This window comes from Globicephala melas, chromosome 15, assembly GCF_963455315.2.
Source record: "Globicephala melas chromosome 15, mGloMel1.2, whole genome shotgun sequence".
Classification (NCBI taxonomy): domain Eukaryota; kingdom Metazoa; phylum Chordata; class Mammalia; order Artiodactyla; family Delphinidae; genus Globicephala; species Globicephala melas.
Window position 1 is genome coordinate 1,090,870 of NC_083328.1, and position 16,477 is coordinate 1,107,346.

General features: G+C 60.5%; 1 protein-coding gene across 1 annotated transcript in view; it reads left to right on the forward strand.

Annotated features, from left to right (window-relative positions):
- LOC115848698 (uncharacterized) overlaps positions 1–16,477 on the forward strand; it is a 65,567-nt gene that overhangs the window by 37,735 nt on the left and 11,355 nt on the right. The gene's annotated exons all lie outside the window — the stretch shown is intronic.

Sequence of the window (16,477 nt, forward strand, 5' to 3'; positions counted from 1 at the left end):
CAGTTTTCAAACTTGGCTCCTAGGCAGGTGCTGTGAATGGGAGTTTCCTCGTCTGATAGAGCTGGGTTGTAATGTTTCACTGAACCAGCAGGAGGTGCTGTTGGTAAGTGACACGGTACCTTGAAAAGTGGATTTTAGGTTTTGGGTGTTTGCAGTAGACTGTTGCCTGCTGTGTTCGGCTGTTACAGAATCCTGTAAACTGGGTTCATTTAAAGTGATGGTGGTCTTATGCTCTGCCCACTCTAACGGACTGTGACAGGAGGCGTCGGGGGATTTGTGAAGCTTTGTCCTCCGGCACGTGGCTCCTCAGCGTGGCTTTCGAGTGAGGCTTTGGGGAGGTGGTTCTGAAGAGGAATCGAGGACGGAGAGGAGCCCACCGGCAGGAGAAGAGGCCGCAGGGGTCCCGGGCAGAGGGAGCGGCCGAGCAAAGCCCTGGGGGCGGGCAGGCTTGGCGCGGGTGAGGGTCAGAGCGCAGGCGCGGGCGGAGCGCTGGGCTGGGGCCGGGTCACGGGGTTAAGCCGCCTGGTCACTGCTCCTTCCGTCATTCTCCAGACGGCCATCGAGTGCCCGCCATTTGCCAGACCCTGGGCATGGTGGGTGGAGACCCCTGTCCCTCCAGGGACCTCCAGGTTTAGCAGGAGGGAAGTGTGAGGATGCAGTTCATGCTGCCCCGTGGCCCCCCGTCTCTTTAGCTGATATCATCCAGGAAGTCGGGGTTGGGGGTGGGCTGGGCTCTGACTCCATGTGACTGAGACCGGCACCTGCCCCTCAGTGGGCCTTAGTTTCCCATATGAAGTATGGTGGGGTCCCCAAGAACCTTCTCCATGGATTTGTTGAGAAGTTGAGAAGATAGGACAGTCTGGGGTGGGGGCAGCTCTGACCACACAGTAGCCTAAGACCCCCATGGGCGTCCAGACTGAACCACACAGCAGTGGAGCGTGACGCAGGGGTGGACGGGACACCCCGGAGGCCCAGGGCTGTGGTAGAGAGTGTACACTTAGGGCCCGGCTGGGTGGATTCGGGGGTGCTGACCTCAGGCCATTGGCACGGCCGTGAAGGTGCAGGACAGCCCGGGTTTAGCTGAGGCCCTGGCATCCGCTCAGTCCTTTCCTACCCTGTGCCTTTGCTCATGGTGGTACCTTTGCCTGGAATATCCTCTCTCCAAGGTCCGTCTGTCTTTGGAGTGAATTTGGTGTCGGACAGACCCTACTCTGCTGAATTTCGGATGTACAGTGCTGGAGAGGTCACTCGCTACCTCTGGCCTCCCACGTTTTAGAAAATTATTGAACTATAGCTGATTTACAAGGGTGTGTTCATTTCTGCTGTAGAGCAGAGTGGCTCAGTTATACATATACGTTCTTCTTCATATACTTTTCCATGCTGGTTTATCACAGGATACTGAGTGTAGTTCCCTGTGCTCTACAGCAGGACCTTGTTGTTTATCCATCCTCTATGTAATAGTTTGCATCTGCTCATCCCAAACTCCCAATCCATCCCTCCCCCACCCCGCCCCGCAACCTCGAGTTTGTCCTCTGTGTCTGTGAGTCTGTTTCTGTTTCGTAGATAAGTTCACGTCGTACTTTATTTATTTCATTTTATTTACTTACTAATTTTTGGCTGCACTGTGTGGCATGTGGGACCTTAGTTCCCCGACCAGGGATCGAACCCGCGCCCCCTCCATTGGAAGCGTGGAGTCTTAACCCTTGGACCGCCAGGGAAGTCCCTGTGTCGTATTTTAGATTCCATACGTAAGTGATATCATAAGGTATTTGTCATTCTCTTTCTGGCTGACTTCGCTTATGACCTCACGTTTTTTAAATCGGTAAAGTAGAGATAATAATCTCTCCCTTACGGAGAGTGTTCAGTGGGATGTGTGAATCGCCTGGTGTACATACAGTAGGCGCTCAGGAAACAGTAAGGGGTATCACCCCTTGCCCCCCCAGCATGAAATGGGAGCGTCTCTGGCCCATCACGTTAGATAAATGTTAGTTCTTCCCTTCCTTCCGAGGTGCCCGCTCTCCCCAGCCCACGTCAAGTTCGGGCTCACCCGAGCTAGTCCGGGACCCCCACGGCCGGGGGGCATCCCCCTCCTGCCTTGGCCCTGGAGCCCTTGTACTGGCCCCAGGCTGCGTGTTCCGCGGGAGCCTGGCGGGTGGCAGACGCTGAATGAATGTTTGTGGGATGAATGGATGGGACGTTTCCCAGCCCCGCCCCACCTGAGCAGGCAGGTGGCAAAGCAGATGGTGGCGCTCCTGCGGGGTCTGGCGGGGGAGCCCACGCCTTGCACTAGGTCTTCTCCAGGCGCCTGGGGGTTGGGCTGTTGTTCCTGAGATCCCTTCCAGATAGAACATTTTGTCATTCAGCGACTTGAACTTTCTTGGTCTATTCTTGCCTCCTTCCTCCTCCGTTTCCTGGTCCTAAGACCTCGTCCTTAGAAGTGTCTTATATTGAAGCAATGACTAAAGAGTCCAGAAGGAACCTTCTGAGTGTTCTGGTGGCCCCAGGTGACCTGTCAGGGCCAGCTCTGTGCCGGCACTTGCTCAGCACCAGGGACAGAGCCCAGCGAGTGGCCCTGGGCTGTGGGTGGTGGGTGAGAGGGGGATCTGGGAGCTGGCAGAGCTGGCACCCCAGCCCCCCCCCGTAAGACCCCTCCCCTCCCTAGGCCTCGGTTTTCTTTTTGAGAAACGGGGGTGATGCTTTCCCCAGCACAGCTGGCATGACCTAAGGGTGACTGGCCACCCAGCACCGTCGGGACCCACCCCCTCCCCTCTTGCACATCCCTGCCCCTCCCCCAGCCCTCCAGCTGTCATGGTTCCCCACCCCCTTCTCTCCAAGGAGCGGAGTTATTTATCTGCCGGATGGTGACAGGCAGCAGTGGCTAGAGTTAGAGCTGCTGTCCAGAGATCAGCTGGCGGCCGCAGAGCAAACAGCCCGAGCTAATTAGCAAAAGGTCACGCCTGCTCCTGGAGGCCCCGCTTTTGAAGTCGGGGCCTCACACAGACAGGCTGGAGGGAGCTGAGACTTTGAGTTAGTGGCTTGGTTACCAGGACAGCTTCAAACCCCTGCTCCCATCTCATCACCTGATTCCCAGCGCACGACTCTGAGCTCCACCTTTTAGAGATTCCCGACGCCCGGGGTCCAGCCGTCCACTCCCTGCCCCAGGCCGGACAAACAACGGAGATCAGCCCCCAGCCTTCAGCCTACCCGGAGCTCAGGAGCAGACAGTCCCCAGCAGCCGAAGTGCAGGGCACACACGCACACTCCCTCTGACTGTGTTGTTACTGTTTTTCTCTAAGTAAATTTACTTTTTAAAAACTTAAATACATTTATTTAAAAGGGAACTTTTATGGCACTACTACAAATAGAAAACAAGCCTCCTTTTCCATAAATAGAATTCATAATCATAAAAATAAATTCAGTGGAAACAAAGCAATGTTATTAAATTCTAGTTGGATGCCGCGGCCCAGAGGAAGCTCAGAGCCCAAGGCCTGCTATCGCTTTATTAAAAAGGGAAAACAGCAAGTGTGCACAGGTGTTCAAGACTTTACTAGCCCTGATCTGAGACTTTCTTTTGATGTAATCAGCAGCACTGAAAAGAATTAAATTAAGAGTAACTGTCTAATGAAATTATTCAGCATTATTTTATGCTGTGTCAGCTAGGGATTGAATTTGGCCGAACAAGACAGAAGAAACCTGACACTTGCGTGGTTGAACCCCATGTAGCAATTCATTTTTCTCGTGTAGAGAGTGCAGCAGTGGGGGTGGTACACAGTCTAAGGAAGTTATCAGCAATTCAGTTTCCTTGTAGCTGCCCCCTTGGCCAGTCTTAGCATTTGTCCTCATGGCCCCCAGATGGCTGCTGTGCCTCCAGCCATCGTATCTGCATCTCGGGTGGGAAAAGCAGAGGAGGTGAAGGGAAGGGAGTATACTGGCCGAGTCTGTTCCTGGTTATCAGGATAACAACCTGAGCCTGTTCTCTTGCCCACTGTGGTCCACTACCGCCTCATGGTTGGTTCTCACTAAATGGTCCCTCTATCTGTCGCATGCTTACTTGGTGCCTCCTGTTTTCCAGGCAGTAGACCCCTGCCCTGTGTTCACGAGGCCACGTGCTGGCCTTTGTGAGATGAGTCGTGGCCCCGCCTCGGGGCATTCTTCCCCCCTCCACCCCACACCTGGCTCCTGCTGTCCACAGTGGGCTCAGCTCGAGGGTGGCTCTGCCTCCGTCGCATTTCTCGTCCCCGCGGACCCACACTGCCCTAGCCACCTGCGGGGGTGTCCAGTCAGCCTGTACAGAGCTGCCCTGGATGGGGGAGCGTCTCTCCCCTCTCCCGCAGCCCTCCTGGGCCCTGGGTCCCTGTGCTCCCCCTTGGGCCTCCGGCAAAGCCCCTCCTTGGCCTGTGTGTCCCTCCAGCCAGCTGGTGGGCCAGGCTTGCGGGGCCACGTTTCTGCTCCTAGACCTTAATTTGCCTTTTCGTTTCCTCATAGAACGTACATCCTCTGGTTCCTGGAGTGAATTAGCGGGAGGAGGGTCGAGCCTCGCGGCGCCTCCTGTTCTGGGCTGTCTCTGGCTGCGCAGGCCCTGGAGACCCCTTCTCCTTCGGGCCAGGGCTCCTGGGTTGGGCCTGCGGCCCCGTGCACCCATCTCTGCTACGGGTTTTTCCTTCAGCCTGAGCTTCTCGCCCCCTCCCTCGTAGACCTGACTTCTGACCTATCTCCTTGGCGCCACTGCCAGGGACCCAGTCTAGGTCCCAGATTTCAATATGGGTGCCAGTGCTGGCCAGCTGTGCAATCAGGGGTAAGTCACTTCACCTCTCTGTTCTTCGTCCGTACTATGGGGGTGTGGCAGCTGCTGGTGGGGCCCTTTGATGAAGTGAATGAGAGGCACCGAGGAGTAGCCCACCTCTGCCTCCTCCCCTGCCTTCCCCCCTTCCCACCTCCTGCTTCGTGGATGTCCACAGCCTGCACACGTGTGCATATGCCCCTCTGTGCATACGTGTCCCCATGATCCCGGGGGGGCCCCAGGCTCCGCCCTGCCCTCCCCCTCCTCTGCATGCTCAGCCCCAGTGACTCACAGCCAGGGCTGCAGCCAGAGTGGGTTGGGGCGTGCGGGGAACGGGAGGGACCAGCGAGGGGAGGCCGCTGCCCAGGCCGGGGTGATGACAGCTGTGGGGGTGATGGGAGGGGGAATGGGGTGAAGAGCGGGGTTTGGAGCAGGCCAGAGAGGGCGGCAGGCACGGGGCATGGGAGCCGGAAGGGGAACCAGCAGACAGTTGTTTCTTCGTCGTGGTGATTTGATATGGACGTGACCCAGAGCTCTAGAGAAGCTTCTCTGCCAGGATGTTCAGGAGGGAGGGAAGGGTGGAGGGAGCGAGGATGCGTTTACTGAGTGCCGCTGTGTGCAGGCCCTCTCCATGCCAGAGCTCACTCCCCACAGTGGCCCTGAGTGACAGGCGTCCCTGCTGTGACCGCCCCCGGGAAATGGAGGTGCAGAAGGGTTGAGGGTCCTGCCCCCGCCGCGCCCAGGGCTCCCACCCTCGCTGCTCTCTGCGTGGACAGCAAGGGTTCCTGGAGCCCGCAGGGGCTCCCTGCCTGTCCTGGCCCCGGACCCATGAATGCCTCTGGCCTGGTCGCTTGCGGTTCGGCCCTGAGATGCCGAGCGCGTATGGCCGGCTGCAGTTCCAGGCTGACCTGCCAACACTGAGGCTCCTGGGGAGGGTGGGCAGAGGTGGGCGCTGTGCTTGGTCTGTGCAGCTGGAGGGCCAGGCCTGGCTGGGGAAGGGGCTCCCGTGGGCCTTGAGCCCTCCAGACAGGATGTGTGAGTGCGCAGAGCTCAGAGAAGCAGACCGGACAGAGCCGGCTTCCTGGAGGGAAGGATGGGCAGGACTTGGGGTGGGTGGCGGAGAGGAGGCCTTTCCAGATGTGAGAAAGGGTGTTTGCATAGCACTTGGCATGCACACAGCGTAGGAAGTGGCCCGGGCCTGGGCTGTGGTGGGCGGGTGGAGAGAGGTAAGATGGAGAGTGGGGGGGACAAGCTTGCAGGGTGTGCGGCGGGGCTGCCAACTCTGCCTCTCCTTTGTTCCCGGCCCCCGGAGCATCTCCAGACCCCATTGAGCTCTCTCCCTCGTAATCTGTCCCCCGACTGAGAAGGCCCTCATCTCTATTAGTGAGCCATTAAAGTTCTCCAAAAATACGATACTTCAAATGAGATAGAACTTTATTTCTTGTTCACAAAGCAGCCCAGAAGCCTGTGGCCCAGGGCTGGTAGGGCAGCTCTGTCACTATAACCTGTGGCTTCTGTGTCTGGGACCAAAGTGGCTGCTGCACTTCCCACCATCACATCTGCATCCTAACTGGGCAAGGTGCATGCATGCCCGTTCCTTTCAAGGGAGTGATTCAGCAGTGGTGCCCTTCAACCTCCACTCACATCCCGTTGGCTGGAACTGGGTCATAGGCCCTGCCTATCTGCAAGGGATGCTGGGAACCACAGTCTTTATGTGGGTCCAGTAGTAAAGGAAGAGGAGGATAGAAACTGGTGACCAACAAGAGAGCTTGGTCACGCATTCTTCTTGGACGTCCTGTGGCCTCAGGACCTGCGGAGAGAAGAAGCAGGTGCAGGGCATCCTTGGCCGGCCTGGCTGGTGAATGGGGGCTGGGGCTGGCGTGTGACTTGTCCACTCCCAGAGCCTCACTGGTCTGGGCAGGAAGCTTGCCGTTACTGACAGTTATGGAGCAAGAGGAGATCATTAGTACGTTTTGAATGGAAAGGTCCTCTAGCAAGAGGGTGGCTCTGTAAGTTAGCGTCCAAACCGGAAGCACTTTTGAGAGTAAAAAGAGGCAGTGTTAACAATTACACTGGCAGGGCCAACTGTGGCCACCCTACCTAGAGACAGATCATCTTGTCTGTTTCCTCTCTGTGGACAGTGCAGCCCCCAGACCCTGTGTTAGTGACACTTGGTCTCAGCCGTGTCCTCATTCCTCCTTCTTAGCACGCCTGTCAGCCTCTCTGAGCCTGGGCTTCTGCGGTGCTGAGGGGGGGATGTCCCAGAGGCAGGAGCTTGGGTTCCCCGTTTAGGCCTCTACGGAGCATCTAGGGCCAGCCCAGAGCTGTCCATGGTCCTGAGCACCTGCACAGAGTCAGGGCGCTGAAGGCTGCCCCGCCCCTGCCGCTTCTCCACACCCCAGGGCCACCCTCCCCACCAACAGGGCCAGGTCTGGGTCAGGCAGCCCCGACCCCCCCAGACCCCTCCCCCTCCTTCATCCTTGAGAGTCTGGTCTGCACACACCCATCCGTGAACATACCCATCGCTCAGAGATGGCTCCCTCCCCCACACCCCGTCAGCCCCTCTGTCCGTCCTCAGCTCACGGCGTGGGCGCCTGCTCTCCCTGCACGTGCCAGCCTTGTCCCCCACCTGCCCCTGCCCCTCTTTAGTGTGTTCTGAGCCCTTGCAGCCTGGGCTGGTTCCAGCACAGGTGATACTCGCCTGATACACGTGGAGGAGACCTCTGGGACGTGCCCTGATCCCAGCTCATCTGTGAACTCGGGACCCCGACAATTGCAGCGCCCTGTGACTTCAGAGGTTCCCACGTGCCCGGGACTCAGTGCCCCGGATCACACCTTCTGTCCTGAAACATCCTCTTCTCTGCTCTTGGCATCTGAGCCCTCCTGCCTCTGGACACACTTCCCTCTCAGGTGTCCCTAAGTGCGGATCCTCCTGAAGTCCCTGCCCACGCTTTCTTCTCCTGCTGTGCCCTTTCCCTGCCCGGCCTCAGCCACACCGTGCGGGCAGCGCCTGGACCATCTCCCCCCTCTGCCCGGTCTTCTCTGCCCGGCCCAGGCCTTGGGCATCTCCCCTCATCCTCCGTCACAGGCACCCCAAGCTCGGCATGGCTCTGACTGTACCAACTCATCATCACTCACTGCCCCTGGTCTCCCACCACCCAGTAAATCTCCAGGTGACATTGGTCTGACCTCCTAAGTACCCCGTTTCTCTCTCTCTCTCGAATCTTTTATTGGAGCGTAACAGACAGAAAAGTGAGGAGTCACAAGTACGTTTAGCTCAATAAACTTTTATGAACCGGACACACTCGTGTCCCTGGGACCCAGATCAAGGGCATCACCAGCCCCCCGAGGCCCTCCTCGTGTCCCCTTCCGTCCACCACCCCAAGGGTGACCACTGCCTTCCTGTACCCACACTGCCCGTTTTGGAGCTCTGTGTAAATGGTTCGCTCAACCTCGTGTTTGTGACGTGTATCACATTGTTGCGTCCTTAGGGCTCGCCCATCCTGTCGCTGTGTCATGACTGTCCTATGGTGTGGGTGTGTCACAGTGTGCTGTCTGGGCTCCTGTCGATGGGCAGCGGGTAGTGTCCAGCTGGGGCTATTACAAATAGTGCTGCTGTGAGCACCCGAGTCTCCCTGCGCACGCGTGTGTGCGTTTCCGCTGGGTACTGTCTGTGTCTCGTGGCTGCCTCCCCTCGTCTCTCCGTTTCCCTCCACGAGCCAGCCCAGAACCCTGTCCTCCCTCCTTCAGTGACTGTTGCAGCTTCCTCTCCATTCCCTGCACACCCACTGTTTCCTGCAGTAGTTCATTCTCCGTCAACAGCCAGGGTAATCATTCCTCCTCTCTACTGAACCTTCAGTGGCTCCCCAGTGCCCCCGGGCTGAGATCAGAGCTCCCAGCAGGTCTGCCCCAGCGGGTTCCTTTCACCCCACCAACCCCACCTTCCAAGTTCCGGCTCTTCTGGCCTCTGTACTTCCTCATAGGCCCCGCCCGTCTTTTCACCTATGGCCTTTGCATAGCCAAGCTCTCTCTCAGGTCTCTGGGAACACGGGCCGAGACCTGGACCCCTGGACGGATCCCCCTGCGCCAGCTCCCCGCAGTGCTGTCTCACGATGACATCTCACTCGTGCCAGCTGGAGCTCTGTCTCCTCCACCAGACCGGCAATTCCAAGGCATTGGCCTTGCTGGCCTCTGCACCCCTGTTGGCCCAGCATCTGACACGTGGGGGGGACTTGCTCGCCATTTGTCTGTGCAAGGTGGGCGGGCAGTGTGGGAGCCACGGTCCCCGTTTTGCAGGGGAGAATCAGGGGCTCAGAGCCCCCCGGGCCTCTGGAACAGGAGCCGTGTTGGACGGCTGTTCACACTGAGTCCGTGGGGAGCTGCTTCCTGGGGCCCCCGGCAGATCTGTGCCGTCATCATGAAAACCAGAGACACAGCAGGGCCCGGAGGACTCGTTTCAAATGGGGGTGACGGGGGTGGTGACGAGCACTGAGACCAGGAAGGAGCAGGCCCCTGGGGGGCGGGTGGCACCTGCAGGCCCGGCCTCCTCTCTTTCAGCCCCGAGACAGCATCCCGGCACGTCTCCCCCCGTGAGCTCCGTGTGGCCTGGAGCTGTCCCAGGAGACGCCCCTCCTCTCCAGCCCCACTCCCACCCCGTGTCCCTCATCACGGGGAAGCCCAGGTTCTCGCTGGGACGCAGCCTGGGACCACCACCCACCCCCTCTGCTGGGAAGACGAGGGTGGGACCAGCCAGGGGTCCCAAGCCTCCAGCCGGGGCCCGGGGAGTCCTCGCCCACCTTTGATTCCCCTCAAGGCCCGTCCAGCCTCCAGAAAGGGGCAGCGGGCCCACCCCCCAACCAGCGTCGGCCCCCAGCCCGCTGCAGCAGAGAGCGCCCCGAGGCCGTGTGCTGGGGAAGGACCGGGCAGCCACCTTCACCGACCCAGCCGGACCCGGTGGGGCAGGTGAGGCCCAGACAGCCCCCTGCCTGGCGTCATGAGCCAGGAATGTGGCCAGTGCAGCCCGAGGTCCTGGAAGGCCCTTCCTGCTTCGGGCTTCATGGGCCCTGAGACCACCTCTCCCTTCCTGGACTGGATCCCCTCCTCCTCTGAGCGCCCCCATCTTTGTACTTGGGCCCCCCTTTCCACAGACCTGGCTGTTAACGATTACTTTTTATTTTATATCGTAAGACACCCTTACGTTATTGTTGGAAGTACTGATGACGCTGAGACTTAGCTCAGACCTCTCGTACTGAGACGGTCCAGTGGGCAGCCCACGCCGTCCGCCTGGTCCAGGTCCCAGCCCGGCCACCCACTGACGTGCTCCTCGCCCGTGTGGTGCCTCAGTTTCCTCGTCTGTCAAATAAGACCCATCATCGTGTTGCTTTGTGTTGAATAGCATTTAAATACGTGCCTCAGCGCTTGTAAAATCAAACATTTGATGACAGTTATCTGGCGTGATTATAACTAATTCTCTCAGCCCTCTGGGGCTCTCTGACGAGGAAGCAGTGACACAGACATTTAGCGGCGTGCCCAAGGCCCTCATCTGGCGAGTGGCAACTCGTCTGCAGAGCCAGCTCTCAGCCCCTCCGCTCTGGCACCCTGTTTGTGGGGGAAGAGCAGGCAGAAGGGAACCAGCTACAGTGTTAATCGCTTGCACGACCTCCTCCTGGACTCCCAGCCCCGGGGCTGCTGCGCGGCCCTGGTGTCCTGGCGCGGGGTTGGGGTGGAGGTACAGAGGAGACCCCTGGAGAAGGGCTCAGGACAGCCAGGCCCTCGTCCTGGGTCTGCTGTGACCTTGCTGTGTGACCCGGGGAACATTCCTTGCCCTCTCTGGGCTTGTGAGTACAGGCCCTTAGAGGGCAGAGGCCAGAGCTGGAAGGTTCTCTTGATGTGATTCCTCAAGCTCGCTGGGACGGCACAGCAAGGGCGGGCACCTTGCTGGACGGTTCACCCTGTTTGCCCTGCCTCCCTGGCGGGGCTCCTGGCACGTAGGAACCATTCAATGCTTTGTCGACCGGGTGGGAGAGGCAGGCACGTCAGAGCTGTCGGCTCGTGAGACAGGGATTCGGCCTCTCCCGGGAGCCGTTGCAGAGAGCGTATGCACCTGCCCAGCCTGCCAAGTTCAACCGTCACACGGTTCCTCAGCACCTGGTGGAGGCCGGGCCTGGCCGGAGGGACCTCTGCAGGGGGTCACCAGCGTGGCTCTGTCCACCAGGGGTCGTGAAGCCTGTGATACAGAGAGGCCCCGGAAAGAAGGCAGGAAGGCTCAGGCTCCAGCCCGCCCTCCGTCCTCGCCGAACCCCCTCCCGTGGTCCTGACACCCCTCTCCTCTCTGGCCTCAGTGTTTCCATCTGTGCAGTGGGAGCCTTGCATCACACGTCCTGGAAGGCCCTTGGCCAGCAACTCTAGGGATCAAGTTCGGGGCTGGTACATGTCATCCTCTGCTCAACGGCTGTGAAACTGACAGCCTTCTGCCCCAGCCCTGGGACTGGCTGAGCTGGTCAACAGCCCGAGTGGCCTGGGCTTGGTCCTCGGGGCCTGGAAACAAAGCACAGACCAGACAGTGCCCCAGCTAGGCCAGTGGGGCCTTGAGACAGAAACCAGAGTCGGGTCCTGGGGGGGCTGTGTTTTTAAAGCTCACAAGTGTCCTGGTGGTTTTCCTGGTTTAGGAACCACGGCTCTAGCCCACCCCGCTCCAGCGTGAGTGCCTGCTCTGATGCCTACCTCTCTTTGCACACCTCTGGCGACGGGGAGCTCAGTCTCACACAGCAGCCCATTCCTTTTCAAAACATTTTAAAATCTCTTATAAAATATTAAGACGTCTCAAATATTGAAGAAATCTCTAATAAATATTTCACTAATTATAAAATATTTAATGCAGCCCGAGGTATGAAGAAGATACCATGAAAGCTCTCCCTAACCCCAGTCACTGCCTGGGTCGTAGGGAAGCCCTGGAGGGGACAGAGGGCCGCGTTCAAGTGCCCCCCCCACCCCCTGCCCCGCCCGAAGCCTCTGTGTGCCCCTCTCAGACCCTATCCCCCCTTTTCCTTATAAATTTTTGATGGTGGTAAGTTACCATCTAAGTGTGCAGGTCACGAGCGTTAAGCACATTGGCGTGCAGCCATCCGCACCGGCACCCCCAGGGCTCATCCTGTTCCCCTCCCCGCTAGAGTAAGTCCTTCACTAAGTTGTGTGATGCTGATTCTGCCTTCTTTGCTTGCACTCTGTACGAGGCCCCCGTCCTGCACCGAGGCCCGGGTGGTGGGCGGAGTCCCGCGTCCTGCCCCGAGGCCCGGGTGGTGGGCGGCTGCGCGCGCGCGCGCGCGGCCCGGAGGCTCCCGTCCCCGCCGTGTAGCGCTCACCGGGCGCGTGCCGCGTGCTTAGTCAGGTCTCTGAGGACCCCTCGGTTCGGTCGCGCACGGCCTCGGACCCCTCGCAGCTTCTCTGGGGTGCAGGCAGCACAGGGATTTGGGCTCACGGGCTACGTGCATCTTTGCCTTCACGGTGCCGCCCCGGTTGCTTTTCAGCGAGGCCGGCTGGCCCAGGCTCGCATCGGCTGGCCCTGGGAGTCCTCCAAGGGGGGACAGTGGTCACACGCGGTGTCCACACACAGGCTCCGCCCCTCTGCCCTACGCACGCCCTGTGGGGACGGAGCCAAACACCCCCGTTGCCTCCTGCCTCTCTTCGGACCCCCGGCTTTTGCGTGTGCGCTTCACCAAGGGTTCCAAGGGTCACTCGCCTTGGAACACTGATCTGTTGGCCCCATGACGCGTGGTCACACACACAGGCTCTGGGGCCAGACTGCCTGGGTTTGAACCCGGCCCCACCTGAGTAGCCGTGGAAACTCGGGCAAGTTAATAGACGTCTCCGTGCCTCTTCTGTAAAATGGACAGTAACAGTACTGACTTCACCAGATTGGTTTAAATACATAGTGTGAACGAGACGTAAAGCTGTCAGAAGAGCGGTGCAGAGTAGGTGCTTTGCGAGTGTGAGGTCTGGAGCCCGACCCTGTGGAGCAGTGCCGGATCATCGCCTCCTCTGTTCCGCCTGATATGCCTCTGTTAAGTCGGCCCGCGTTACCTTCTCAGGCCGCCGCATTTACCTGTGAGCCTCCTCTTGCCTCTGTCTTTGCGCTGTGAGTGGTGTGGGGCCGTGCTTCTCTGTGACCTCCTTCCTGGCATGTTTTCGCCCCGCGTACTGCACTGAGGTGGATTTGACCCGTTACTGCAGCTGGAGGGAATGCTTGGGTCCTGGTCCCGGCCTCCGGCGTCTGTCCCCTTCCTGCAGGCTCTCAGACTTCGTCCAAACTGCTGCTCACCTTGAGAACAGAGCCGCGGACCACCCAGACACCACTGGGGGCGTCCCTGGTGCTTTGAGTGACGTGGTCTGTGTCACTCTCGGTGAGTGCCCACCGCTCTGCCCCCACGAATGTCAGACTCTCCTCCGGGAGCCCTCTGGGATTAGGGCCTGGGGCAGCTGCCCCTGGCACCCCAATACCCGGCGGGCAGCAGAGGCCAGGCACCACGTTCAGGGGAGATCGAGCCAGGGAATGGGGTGGCGACACCACATGCCAGAGGGAGGCCGCCTTGCCTGAAATCCCGCCCACAGCCGCCCCCCGGGTCCCGGCACTGGCCGGGGGAACAGGCGGTGACCAGCGCGTGTGGCCTGCAAACCAGGAGCAGAGTCACAGACGCCCAGCAGACGGCGGCGGGGTGCGGCAGGACTCAGCTCGGCGAGGAAGGGCTGTCAGGAGGGAGGCCGTCCTCACACCCCGCTTGGGCCGATTCCTGCCTCGTCAGTTACGCGGAGCACTGACCGTCCTCCAGCTGCTGTGCCGCTGCCCCCCTGCCCGCTGTGGGGCGGGGCTTACGCTCCTGTGCGACACGGTGTGCGTGTGCAGCACGGCGGGGGGGGGGGGCGGGTGGTAGACCCATACCCGAGGGCCCCCCCCCCACACCCACACACCCCGCCAGCGGGTCTCAGGCTGTAACATGCTGGCCTCCAGGCCCCCACCTGCCAGGGGCTGACCCCTCCCCGCCCTGTGCCCCCCACCCCAGCAGCAGCCACCCCGCCTGCGGCCCTGGGATGGGGACCCGGGGATGCCTCTGTCTCACAGGGGGTGGGGTGTCACCCCCGCCCCTCCCCCCTTCACTCCCCGTGCCCTTTGGGTGGCAGCACATGCCCCGCTCGGCCTCTTGCTGCAGGACTACCCCACCCCACACGGCGGCCTCCGGGACCCCTGGGTCTCAGGGGCCTGGGGTGGGTAGCTGCTGCAGAGGGGGCCCGCCGTCCAGGGGGATCTGCTAGTCAGATGTGTCCCCAGGAGGGTCCCCCAGCCCCCTCTTCTCCCGTTTCCTCCTGAGTACAGACCAGCAGGAGATGGGGGCTGAGGTCGTGTGTCCCACACCTAGAGGGGAGGCTGTCTGTCAGTGCAGGCTGGCTGGGGCGGGGGGGATGTGAGCCCGTCACGCGGAGCAGCAAGGGGTCCTCAGGGTCGGCTGGGATATGCCCCCACCTCAGCGGAGTCTCTGCTCTGCGGCGCATGTTCTGTGCAGTCTTACGACGCCTCTGCTCCTCTGGGGTGACTCACGCTTGTTGAGCCAGGAACCGTAGTCAGTGCTTTCCATGAGTCATTTTACAGATGAGGAGACTAAAGCCCAGAGCGGGTGAGCCACTTGCCCCGGGGCACACAGCACCAGGTGATACGACTGAAGTCCAGGGTCGGGTTAGGGCTGTGCGATCCGATCGTGTGTTCTTCACACACATTCTGTGACCCATGGGGACAGCGACCTTGTCCTGTCCCTGGGAGTAGACACTCAGTAAACACTGAGTGAATGAATGACTGTGGGAAGAGGGTCGTTGCCACAGGGTTCAGGGCTGAGATGGGGGGGGTGCGAGTCTCCAGGGCTGCCAGCCGAGGTCTCCCCACCACCTGCGCGGCTGAAGTGCGCAGCCTTGGTCTTCCTGCGGTAGCCGGAGACAACGGAGACAGGGCCTTTTATTCTGGTGGGGGGATCTCCTTAGGCTCAGGGCCAAGTAACTGAGGCTGAATCTTCCCTTTGCCTCCTTGGGACCTTCCAGCAGTGACCCAGTGACCTTCCAGCAGACACCTCCCGCGCCACCCAGGCTGGCTGCCCAGCCCCTGAGGGGGGCTCCTGCTCACTGCCCCCAGCCCCTTCCCGGGCTCCGCCTGGCTGGAGGCTCTGGCCACATCCGCTACTCATTACTGTCACCCCCTTGGACTCGAGGGGGCCGTGGGTGGGCCTCTGTCCTGTTTGCAGGGGACGGAGATGGGGGGCTGAGAGCCCTGGGTGTGGGCTCACCTTCCCCACTCTTGACCGTCAGGAGGAAGCAGCAGCCCTTTGCACGATCCTTCTCTGGGCCAGAGCTGGAGGGCAGGGCCAGACCCAGATCCCAGGCGCCCTGGCCTCCACTTTCCGCCTCCCCAGCCCCGTGTCGTGGGGAGAGGCTCACCTCGGAGCCCCAAGCAGGAGCCCCACCCCCACCCCCAGAGCGTCTCGGTGACTAGCATGAGAGCAGCCTCTTCCAGACCAGTCCCCTTCCTGGCGTTTTGGCTGTAATTAATGTTTGGTGTGTTATGAGGTGGATTTTTTATGGACTGAGAGGCGGGGATTTACAGAGCTGGCCGGGCGAGCAGAGGGGCAGCTGCAGGCAGCCCCCCGTCGGGGTCCAGCCCCACGTCCCGCGGGGAAAGATGCCGCCCCAACTCTCAGGCTCGCAGGCCTGGCCGCACCTTCTGACTTTGCTCAGACCCTCCCTGGTCCCTCTGCCCCTGGACCACAGCCCTCCTCGAGCTCGGGTGCCGGGAGGACCTGACACATGCGTTCTTTGTGCAAACCAGTGAGCACGTGGGGTACGGTGACTGTTCCCACTTTCCAGAAGAGAGAGAAGCGCTGGGTGATGTGCTGGCTCAGAAGCCGAGACCGAGGGTCTGATGGCATCACGGGGTCCCGCCTCCTGTGAAGGGAGGGGGTGGGGGACACACGGGCCCCCTCCCCCCAGCCCAGCCCAGCGTGTTCACAAACACCATTGCGCTCCACTCTCCTGATGGCCCCGGGAGTGGCTGTCAATGGCTCCATTTGTCAGGAAAGTAAAACTGAGTCTCAGAGAAGGTAAGAAGGTTCCACAAAACGGCCCAGCTGGTGAGTAGCAGGCCAGGTCCCATGCGGCTCAGGGTCTGGCGCTCTCAGGCCGCCGCCCTGTGACTCAGACACTGACCGGCCTTCCCTGACCCCCCAAAACCAGACCCCCTTTCTGAACTCCCCGCCTCACTGCCGGCAGCACAGACGGGTCCTGCCGTGGGTTCTTGAAGATGAAAAGCTGGGCCCTCTGACAGATGGGGACGGCAGGGCGTGGGGGACGGGGCCCAGCCCTCCTTGTTCACCGGCGCTCAGCCCTGTGCCACTTACTGCTTTGCGTACGGACGACCCCAACCTCGGGGGCACAAGGGAGCCCGAGTTTGGCCCATGGCTTTGGGAGCAGGAGTTCGGGACGGGCCCAGCTGCGTGGTTCCCGTCAGCTCCGCGCGGCCTCACGCGCCCTGAGGGGGGCTGCTTCCGTGGCTCGCCCCCCACACCCCCACCTCCGCCCCCGAGCAGCTTCTCCAGCACGTCGTGTTGGAAGCCGCTGGTTTTAGGTGGCGGCTCTTCCAAGGGACGGGAAACGGCTGCAGGCTGG